At 50.1% G+C, this 10,562-nt stretch overlaps 1 long non-coding RNA gene and 1 pseudogene across 1 annotated transcript; both read left to right on the forward strand.

Moving 5' to 3' along the window:
- Positions 1-6,781: 6,781 nt before the first annotated feature.
- On the forward strand, positions 6,782-9,323 carry LOC119276328 (annotated as a pseudogene).
- A 119-nt stretch (positions 9,324-9,442) lies between these two features.
- LOC119276330 lies at positions 9,443-10,336 on the forward strand. Its single transcript, XR_005136554.1, has 6 exons — positions 9,443-9,550; positions 9,639-9,779; positions 9,858-9,928; positions 10,008-10,106; positions 10,173-10,229; positions 10,320-10,336. It is a non-coding gene; the product is annotated as an uncharacterized LOC119276330 (long non-coding RNA).
- The last annotated feature ends 226 nt before the right edge of the window (positions 10,337-10,562 follow it).

Consider the following 10,562-nt stretch of genomic DNA (forward strand, 5'->3'; position numbering starts at 1 on the left):
TGCTAAAAGGTATGCTAGCTCCAGCGATCCTTCCATGGACTGGAGTAAGCATCTCGGAGTTGGAATGTATGCTTTGATGAGATGATCAAAGATTTTGGGTTTATACAAAGTTTGTGAGAAACTTGTATTTCCAAAGAAGTGAGTGGGAGCACTATAGAATTTCTTATGAGTATATGTTGTTGACATATTGTTGATCAGAAATGATGTAGAATTTCTAGAAAGCATATAGGGTTATTTGAAAGGTGTTTTTCAATGGAAAACCTGGATTAGGCTACTTGAACAATAAGCATCAAGATCTATAAGATAGATCAAAATGCTTAATAATACTTTCAAATGAGCACATACCTTGACATGATCTTGAAGGTGTTCAAGATGGATCAGTCAAAGAAGGAGTTCTTGCCTGAGTTGTAAGGTATGAAGTTAAGAGTTAAAGCTCGACCACGACAGAAGAGAAACAAAGGACGAAAACCGTCCCCTACGCTTCAGACGTAGGCTCTATAGTATGCTATGCTGTGTACCGCACCGGAAGTGTGCCTTGCCATGAGTCAGTCAAGGGGTACAAGAATGATCCAGGAACGGATCATTGGACAGCGGTCAAAATTATCCTTAGAGGAATAAGGAAATGTTTCTCGATTATGGAGGTGATAAAGAGTTCGGCGTAAAGGGTTACGTCGATGCAAGCTTTAACACCTATCCGAATGACTCTGAGTAGCAAACCGGATACGTATAGTGGAGCAACCATTAGGAATAGCTCCAAGTGGAGCGTGGAAGCAGCATTTACAATATGACCTAGAGATTTGCGAAGTACATACGGATCTGAATGTTGCAGACCCGTTGACTAAAACTTCTCTCACAAGCAAAACATGATCAAACCCCAGAACTCATTGAGTCTTAATCACATGATGATGTGAACTAGTTTAGTGACACTAGTAAACTCTTTGGATGTTGGTCACATGGCGATGTGACCTGTGAGTGTTAATCACATGGCGATGTGAACTAGATTATTGACTCTAGTGCAAGTGGGAGACTGTTGGAAATATGCTCTAGAGACAATAATAAATTAGTTATTATTATATTTCCTTGTTCATGATAATCGTTTATTACCCATGCTATAATTGTATTGATAGGAAACTCAGATACATGTGTGGGTACATAGACAACACCATGTCCCTAGTAAGCCTCTAGTTGACTAGCTCGTTGATCAATAGATGATTATGGTTTCCTGACCATGGACATTGGATGTCGTTGATAATGGGATCACATCATTAGGAGAATGATGTGATGGACAAGACCCAATCCTAAGCCTAGCACAAAGATCGTAGTTCGTATGCTAAAGCTTTTCTAATGTCAAGTATCATTTCCTTAGACCATGAGATTGTGCAACTCCCGGATACCGTAGGAATGCTTTGGGTGTACCAAATGTCACAACGTAACTGGGTGGCTATAAAGGTGCACTACAGGTATCTCCGAAAGTGTCTGTTGGGTTGGCACGAATCGAGACTGGGATTTGTCACTCCGTGTAAACGGAGAGGTATCTCTGGGCCCACTCGGTAGGACATCATCATAATGTGCACAATGTGACCAAGGGGTTGATCACGGGATGATGTGTTATGGAACGAGTAAAGAGACTTGCCGGTAATGAGATTGAACAAGGTATCGGGATACCGACGATCGAATCTCGGGCAAGTACAATACCGCTAGACAAAGGGAATTGTATACGGGATCGATTGAGTCCTTGACATCGTGGTTCATCCGATGAGATCATCGTGGAACATGTGGGAGCCAACATGGGTATCCAGATCCCGCTGTTGGTTATTGACCGGAGAACATCTCGGTCATGTCTGCATGGTTCCCGAACCCGTAGGGTCTACACACTTAAGGTTCGATGATGCTAGGGTTATAAAGGAAGTTTGTATGTGGTTACCGAATGTTGTTCGGAGTCCCGGATGAGATCCCGGACGTCACGAGGAGTTCTGGAATGGTCCGGAGGTAAAGATTTATATATGGGAAGTCCTGTTTTGGTCACCGGAAAAGTTTCGGGTTTTTCCGGTAACGTACCGGGACCACCGGGAGGGTCCCGGGGGTCCACCAAGTGGGCCACCAACCCTGGAGGGCTGCATGGGCCAAGTGTGGGAGGGGACCAGCCCCAGGTGGGCTGGTGCGCCCCCCCCCCCACAGGGCCCAAGGCGCAGGGAAGTGGGGAAGGGGGCAAACCCTAGGGCAGATGGGCCCTAAGGCCCACCCTAGGTGCGCCTCCCCCCTCTCCCCCTTCTGGCCGCCACCAGATGGCATCTGGGGGCTGCCGCCACCCCTGGGGAGGGAACCCTAGAGTGGGTGCAGCCCCCTCCCCTTCCCCTATAAATAGTGGGGGTTTTGGGGCTGCCAAAGACACGAGAACCTCTCCCTCTTGGCGCAGCCCTACCTCTCTTACTCCTCCTCTCCCGCGGTGCTTGGCGAAGCACTGCAGGATTGCCACGCTCCTCCACCACCACCACGCCGTTGTGCTACTGCTAGATGGAGTCTTCCTCAACCTCTCCCTCTCTCCTTGCTGGATCAAGGCATGGGAGACGTCACCGGGCTGTACGTGTGTTGAATGCGGAGGTGACGTCCGTTCGGCACTAGGATCTCCGGTGATTTGGATCACGATAAGTACGACTCCTTCAACCCCGTTCTCTTGAACGCTTCCGCTTAGCGATCTACAAGGGTATGTAGATGCACTCTCCTTCCCCTCGTTGCTGGTTTCTCCATAGATAGATCTTGGTGACACGTAGGAAAATTTTGAATTTCTGCTATGTTCCCCAACAGGTCTCCACAAAGGAGCCTTGGGGCCAGGTGACGTTGGGCATTTTGCCCACCATGGCGCCTCCGCACTCCGCTTGTTGGCCAACCACCACCTTCGGCTTCACATTGAAGGTCTTCAACCATAGGCCGAAGTGGGGTGTAATGCGGAGGAAGGCCTCGCATACGATGATAAACGTCGAGATGTTGAGGATAAAATTGGGGGCCAGATCATGGAAGTCCAGCCCGTAGTAGAACATAAGTCCGCGAACGAATGGGTGGAGGGGGAATCCCAGTCCGCGGACAAAGTGAGCGAGTAACACTACCCTTTCCTGGGGGTTCGGGGTAGGGACGATCTGCCCTTCGTCCGGAAGCCGGTGCGCGATGTTTGCGGACAAGTATCCGGCCTCCCGAAGCTTCGTAATGTCCTCCTCCGTCACCATCCACTTGCCTCCCGCTCCGGACATGTTTGGAATGACTTTGCGGAGAAGGTGAAAGCTTGGGCGCTGGAGCTCGAGCGAGAATGGATGAACAGAGGAAGAAGAGGGCGTGAGTGAAAAGGGGAGTCCTTATCTCTTTATAAAGGCGGTAGAAACTGTGCGCCTCCCCACTTGCCCCATAAACTCGCTTATTCCCCAAGCGCCGCGTTGATGGCGCGGTTGGGTTACCCACACCCATATTGATGAGAATCCCGTGATTAGGGGACACGATCTCTGCTTCGATAAGACGTGCCAATAAAACCGCCTCGCAGTATGTGCAGTAGTAGGTTGAGAAAAACGGTTCGCATAATGACCAGGCCGCGGTGTGATGTCACGCTATGAAAAATTGTCAGCCGATTAGATTTGTGGAATATTGTGCTGTCTATGGTGGTATGTGGAATTTGTTTTGCAGAGTCGGACACGATCCTTGTGTTCAAAATCTTCTATGGAGTATTCGGGGAAGGAACCCGCCTTGCAATACCGAAGACAATCTGCAAGCTGGACTCATCGTCATTGAAGCCTGGTTCAGGGGCTACTGAGGAAGTCCTGGATTAGGGGGTCCTCGGACAGCTGGACTATGTACTTATGCCGGACTGTTGGACTATGAAGATACAAGATAAAAGACCATGTCCCGTGTCCGGGTGGGACTCTCCTTTGCGTGGAAGGCAAGCTTGGCAATTCGGATATGTAGATTTCCTTCTTTATAACCGACTTTGTGTAACCCTAGCCCCCTCCGGTGTCTATATAAACTGGAGGGTTTAGTCCGTAGGACAACAACAATCATAATCATAGGCTAGCTTCTAGGGTTTAGCCTCTACGATCTCGTGGTAGATCAACTCTTGTAATACTCATATCATCAAGATCAATCAAGCAGGAAGTAGGGTATTATCTCCATCGAGAAGGCCCGAACCTGGGTAAACATTGTGTCCCCCGCCTCCTGTTACCATTAGCCTTAGACGCAAAGTTCGGGACCCCCTACCCGAGATTCGCCGGTTTTGACACCGACAGCGACCACACTACACAAGGGCAGAGAGAAGGAAGATCAACATTAGGCCGCCCCAAGAGAGAGAGAGAGAGAGAGTATGCCATGCCACAAGTTCACTAGGCCCCAATGGGTCTCCTACATGTTCAGCCCAACTGAACCCATAGGTGAGGGCATCCTGGCTAGGATCAGACATAGGCAAAATTAAATGTTGATGCTAGCAAAATTAAATGTTGACGCCGCTGTTGGGAGAGGAGGATCATATGGAGCCGTCGGTGCCATTTACAGAGATCAAGCCGGTATGTTCCTTGGTGCTTCAGTAGCGGTTTTCCCAAATATTTTCGAGCCAGCGACTCTCGAATCATTGGCCATCAGGGAGGAGTTGGCCTTAGCAGATGATTTGTATGAGAGGAGCATTCAAGTGGCGTCAGATTGCAAAGTGGTAGTGGACGATATCCGACAGAAGAACCCAGCCTCTATGAGGCGATCATACATGAAATCATACACCAGAAAACTCTTTTTGCTTTTTGTAATATTATCCATGAATTTAGAGCATCTCCACTCGTTTGCTCCCCAGGGGCTTGAAATCGCGCCGCCCGGGGGTGCGCCGGTGAAACAATCGGTGTGGGGGAGGTTGATTTCCCAACCGTCGCTCGAAGGCCGCCCTAGACGCCATTTTTTAAACCAAATTCAGCCAAACATGACACAAATTCGGCCAAACTAGGCGATTTCATTGAAATTTGTACAAAAACTGAAAACATAATTTTAAAACGAACTACACTACGCCGCCGCTGCCAGCCTTCTACATGCCGAAGAGCCTGTAGAACTTGGTGTACTCGCCGCCGTCATCGTCGTCGTCCTTGTTGTCGTCGCCGCCATCCTGCTTGCCGCCGCCATCCCTGCTACACGCCTGACCAGCGTCGCCGATGCGTGGAGGGTTGGACGGCCCGGACGCCTCCTCGTCGCTGTCGTCGAGGATGATAATGTCGCCCTCCTCGCGCCCGCGGCGCCAGGCGGCGATCTCCTCGAGGGCGCGGCACTGGCGCGCCATCTTCTCGCGGATGTCCTCCCACGCCCACTAGAGGGCGATCTTGTCGTCGGCGGCCATGGCCTCATGCTCCTTCTTCACGGGGAGCAGCTCGGCTCAGTCTACGGCCGGACGAGGTGGGAAGAGGGAGGAGAGGTGGGCCACGGCCGCCCTCGTTGATGATGAGGGCACCGTCACGTGTGCGACGCCCGAGCGGCGTCTCCTGCGGCTTCGCTTGACGGGGTGGAGCGCCGGCGATCCGGAGGATAGGGAGCCCGACGACGAGGAGGTCGCTGTATCCATTCGACGCGGCGTCCAGGAGCTGCTGCGGCAGCAAGAGAAGGAGGGGGTGCCGGGTACTCCAAGCGCGGCGTGTTGCCGCCCTCGACGTACTCGAGACGGCTTCGAGGGTGCGGCCCGAGACGCCTCACCATTGGTGCCGCCCGTCGGAGTTGAGGCGCCCGCGGGGCTCAACGCCATTGGTGGAGGCGAGCTGCTCCGCGTGGCGGTGGTCGAAGTACGTCGTCCACAGCGCATTGTTGTTGGGGGCGTACCTCGGCTGGTTCCTCGCATGCTCCGGTAGCGACGACCGGATGCGGGTGATCTCGACGCGCCGATCAGCGCCCGTGGGCGATGGCGGCACCGAGACACCGCCGGCGCTCAACCTCCACGAGCTCGGCACCCGCATGTCCGGCGGTGCCGGATAGTCGGCCTCGTAGAGGAGGTTTGCCTCGTCCTCGTGTAGGTGGCGGCGGCCGAAACCGTTGGCCGCGGCACCATCGCCTGGGTAGCGCTCGACCATTGTAGTCGGCAGGGGGGAGAGAGGAGTGGCGCGCTTCGGCCGTGAGAGGTCGAGAGGGGCGTCGGCAGGAGAGGGGGAGAAGGTTCTGTGAAGAGGTAGTGTGCGTTCACCGGCGAGGGAGGGACGGCTTTTACAGTCGTGGTTGGGCGGCGAGAGGGCAACCGTTGTGTGTACGCGTGGCAGGAGCGGGCGGGACGCGCGTCGCCGCGCTTTCACTGCGGCGCCCGTGAGGCATCAATGAAAGGCTGACCGCCGCGGCAGCGCGACCGGGAACCGAGGCGATGAGGACGACAAAGGCGCCGAGTCGCTGACTCAGCGGGCCCGCATGCTTTCGCGCCAACAACCGTTTTCCCCGGGCGCCCCCATCGCGCCGGGTTTGGCCTGGGTCCGCTGTCGCCAAATTTGGCCCTAACCGGCGAAAAGTGGGCTTCTGGGGGTGCGACTGGGCCGATTTTTCGTTGCCAGCGATAAAAAAAAGTCCTTGGGGGAGGGCTTGTTGGGGGCGCGGCTGGAGATGCTCTTAGGAGCTCGAATGTCAAGACTCACAAACTCGCAAAGCACACATTATCCCTAGGGGCTGTCCGTCATGTTTGGTTAGGTCAACCAATGGTCTTCATTTCGTCCTGTAAACATTGTGACGATCGAATAAAAAACTTCGAAGTTTGAAAAAAAAAAAGGCATAGGCGGCGGCAGGCGTGTGTGTTCCTCTGTATCGAGCTGCGCCCGCAATCCTCTTCTTCCCCTTCCCCAAGTTGTACTCGAATAAAGTCTGTAATCGCCATAGATCGAAGAGGGAGAACAAGTGAGTGCCTCACAGGCGGAGAAGAAATGTATCGCTTCCTCCTGCGCCGCTTCCTCTGCTCCTCTTCCTCCACCACTCCCGCCGCTGGCGCAGGTTTCATCCGCGAGCTCGCCACCCTCCTCGCCGCTGGCCGCGTCCACGCCTCCGTCGGCCTGGCGAAATCACTCCTCCTCTCCTCCCACCCACCAGCCACCTCCGTCCCCGACCTCTATCACGCCCTTGTCTCCACCGCTGCCGCCTCCCAATTCGACCCGCATCCCCCATCCTTCCTCTCCGACGCCGCCTCCGCTCTCGTCGTTGCCTCCGCGCGGCTTGGCCTCCCCGACGGCGCACTCCGGCTACTTTCCCTGCTCGCCGACGCCCGCGCGACTCTGCCGTCCCTATCCTCCTGCAACCTCCTCCTTGAGTCCCTCCTCTCCCTCGGCCGCCACGCCGACGTGCGCCGGGCGTTCGACCTCCTAAATGCCGCCGGGGCACGCCCCGACACCTTCACATGGAACAAGGCCATCCAGGCGTGCGTCGTGGCAGGTGATGTCGACGAGGCTGTCCGGATGCTTCGTCGGATGGATTGTGAAGGCCACGGCGCCCCAGCGCCCAACGCCTTCTCATACAATGTGGTCATCGCTGGACTGTGGAGAGCAGGAAGGGGTAGTGACGCTGTCGAGGTGTTTGATGAAATGCGAAAGAGGGCTGTGTTGCCAAGTCATATCACGTACAATACGATGATTGATGGACACATCAAGATAGGGGACTTGGAGGCTGGTTTTAGGCTGCGGGATCAGATGTTGCATCATGGCCTCAAGCCGAATATGATCACTTACAATGTGCTGCTGTCAGGGCTGTGCCGTGCTGGCAGGATAGGCGAGACGACCGCAGTGTTGCATGAAATGATGTCATGAAAGATGGTGCCGGACTGTTTCACATATAGCATTCTGTTCGATGGTTATTCCAGAGTTGGAGACTCACAGGCAATGCTTTCCTTGTTTGAGGAGTCTGTGAAGAAGGGTGTGAAGATTGGGGCTTACACTTGTAGTATTTTGCTGAATGGTCTTTGCAACGATGGCAAAATTTCAAAGGCAGAAGAGGTACTGCAGACGTTTGTAAATGCAGGACAACTCCCAACAAGGATTATCTACAACACTCTTATCAATGGGTATTGTCAGATTGGACAGCTTGAAGGGGCCTTCTCAACCTTTCAGCGGATGAAATCACGCCTTGTTAGTCCAGATCACATCACCTATAATGCACTAATAAACGGTTTGGGTAAGGCTGGAAGGATCACAGAAGCACATGCTTTGGTCACAGAGATGGAGAAGAATGGAGTGAGTCCTAGTGTGGAAACTTTCAATACGCTTATTGATGCTTATGGAAGGGATGGGCAGCTTGAAAAATGTTTTGTTTTACTTTCTGATATGCGAGAGGAGGGGCTAAAGCCAAATGTTGTCTCCTATGGTTCAATTGTCAATGCCTTTTGCAAGAATGGGAAAATCCCGGAAGCAGTAGCTATTTTGGATGATATGTTCCATAAAGATGTTTTACCAGGTCCACAGGTGTACAATGCGATCATAGATGCATATATAGACTGTGATGCCACTGAACAGGCTTTTACTCTAGCTGAAAAGATGAAGACTAGTGGGGTACCTCCAAGTATAGTTACATGCAATTTGCTGATAAAAGGCCTTTGCAAGCAGTCTCGGATATCTGAAGCAGAGGAACTAATTCACAGCTTAAGAAATCATGGATTAACTCCTGATGTTGTCGGCTATAATACTCTAATATCAGCATGCTGCTACAGGAGCAACACTGATAGAGCTTTGGAGCTTCAGAAAGAAATGTGCAAGTGTGGCATCAAACCTTCATCGAGAACATATCGTATTCTTCTGAGTGCATTGGGTGATGCAAGAAGAATACATGAGATGGAAAATCTGTATAAAGAAATGTTGGACAAGGATGTTGTTCCTTGCAGTCGCATTTATGATATCATGGTTGAGGCCTATGTGAAATGTGGGGATGAATCTAAGGTAGAAGCTCTGAGGAAGGATTTCTCGGAAAAAGGGACATCAATTGATTATGACACATCCGTGACTTAGTGTGAGTTGAATACAAGTATAGTGAGTCCAATTTCAAACGTTGAATTTGTTGCTCAGTAACCCAATTATCAGAAGTATTTCTTTTGTTTACCTAGTGAATCTTCAGAATGAATAGCCATTGATTACACATACAACGTCAACAGGCTGTTGCCATTTCTCGGACTGCGAAATCATTAGCTGCCTATCCCAAGTCTCCTTTCCAAGTATGTCATACCCCTGGCACTTGCATTCTGTACAAATACACTCTTATTTTCATCAAAATGGCCTAATATTTCAAATTAACTGACTTTGTTAGCTGAGAACTCCGGAGATTGTGAATGCTCCGAATGGGGAGGTAAAATCACCACCAGTAAGTGGAAAGAACATTACCAAATAGTTATATATATATATATATATGTTTGAATTTTATGCTCCAGGAAAGCCAAGACCTGCTAATCAACTGTGTATCACAAGATTTGGGATTCCCAGTGGTAGGGCTATTGCAGCTTGCGTTATATACAGGTGTCTTCTGCACTGGAGATCATTTGAGGTTGAAAGAACTGGTGTTTTTGACCGTATTATTCAAACAATAGGCTCTGCTATAGAGGTAGGTAATACCTATCGCTTGTTTCTTTGAGAACCCTTCTTTCTGGGAGAAGTAACTTCAGGGTTAATTTTTTATTTTTAAATGTTTTGCAGGCACCAAGAACATCTCGTGCAAGTTTGATAAAAGGATCTCGTACTCAAGCAAATGCCTTGGCCCAACAAACTCTGATCGCACATTGGCAGAGTATTGTGAGAATATTAACAAACGACCTGAATGTTTTGAAAGCAAATTATGTATGTAACCTAAAACTCTAAATGGACACACTATTTTTGAGTATGTATGCATTAACATGTATTTTATTGATACGTCAGGTCCCTTCATTTTTAATCAGCAAGGTGTTCACTCAGATATTTTTGTTTATTAATGTCCAGCTGTTCAATAGGTAAGAGATTGCTCTTGCACTACCGGCCGTACATTTTACTTCTTCCCGTTAGGATTTTAAGATATCCTGTATCTTGCAGTCTGCTTCTCCGACGTGAGTGCTGTTCATTTAGCAAGGAGAATATGTCAAAGCTGGATTGGCTGAGTTAGAGCAGTGGTGCATTTATGCCACTGAAGAGGTAGTACCGGTGATTTTTTTCCCTTGGTGATATTTAATTCGTGTGCTAATTTTATGTGGTGCACAGTATGCAGGTTCTTCCTGGGAAGAGTTGAAGCATATTAGGCAGGCCGTTGGATTCCTTGTACGTGTCCTATACTGATTAGATGTCTATTTGCAACTTTGTAAGTGAAAATTGTATGTAACCTAATGATACGTGTACTTGTATTATTAGGTAATTCATCAAAAGCCTAAGAAAACATTGAAAGAAATCACCAACGATTTGTGCCCTGTAAGTGACTTTGAATTCACTTAAATTTCGGCAATCATTAAAGCATATGTTAGTTGTGACTTGTCACATACTTCAAAAACTTTCAGGTCCTTAGCATACAACAGCTATATCGAATCAGTACAATGTATTGGGATGACAAATATGGCACCCACACTGTTTCATCAGAGGTAAGCTTGTTATACTTAA

Source organism: Triticum dicoccoides, chromosome 3B (assembly GCF_002162155.2).
Source record: "Triticum dicoccoides isolate Atlit2015 ecotype Zavitan chromosome 3B, WEW_v2.0, whole genome shotgun sequence".
NCBI classification, from domain to species: domain Eukaryota; kingdom Viridiplantae; phylum Streptophyta; class Magnoliopsida; order Poales; family Poaceae; genus Triticum; species Triticum dicoccoides.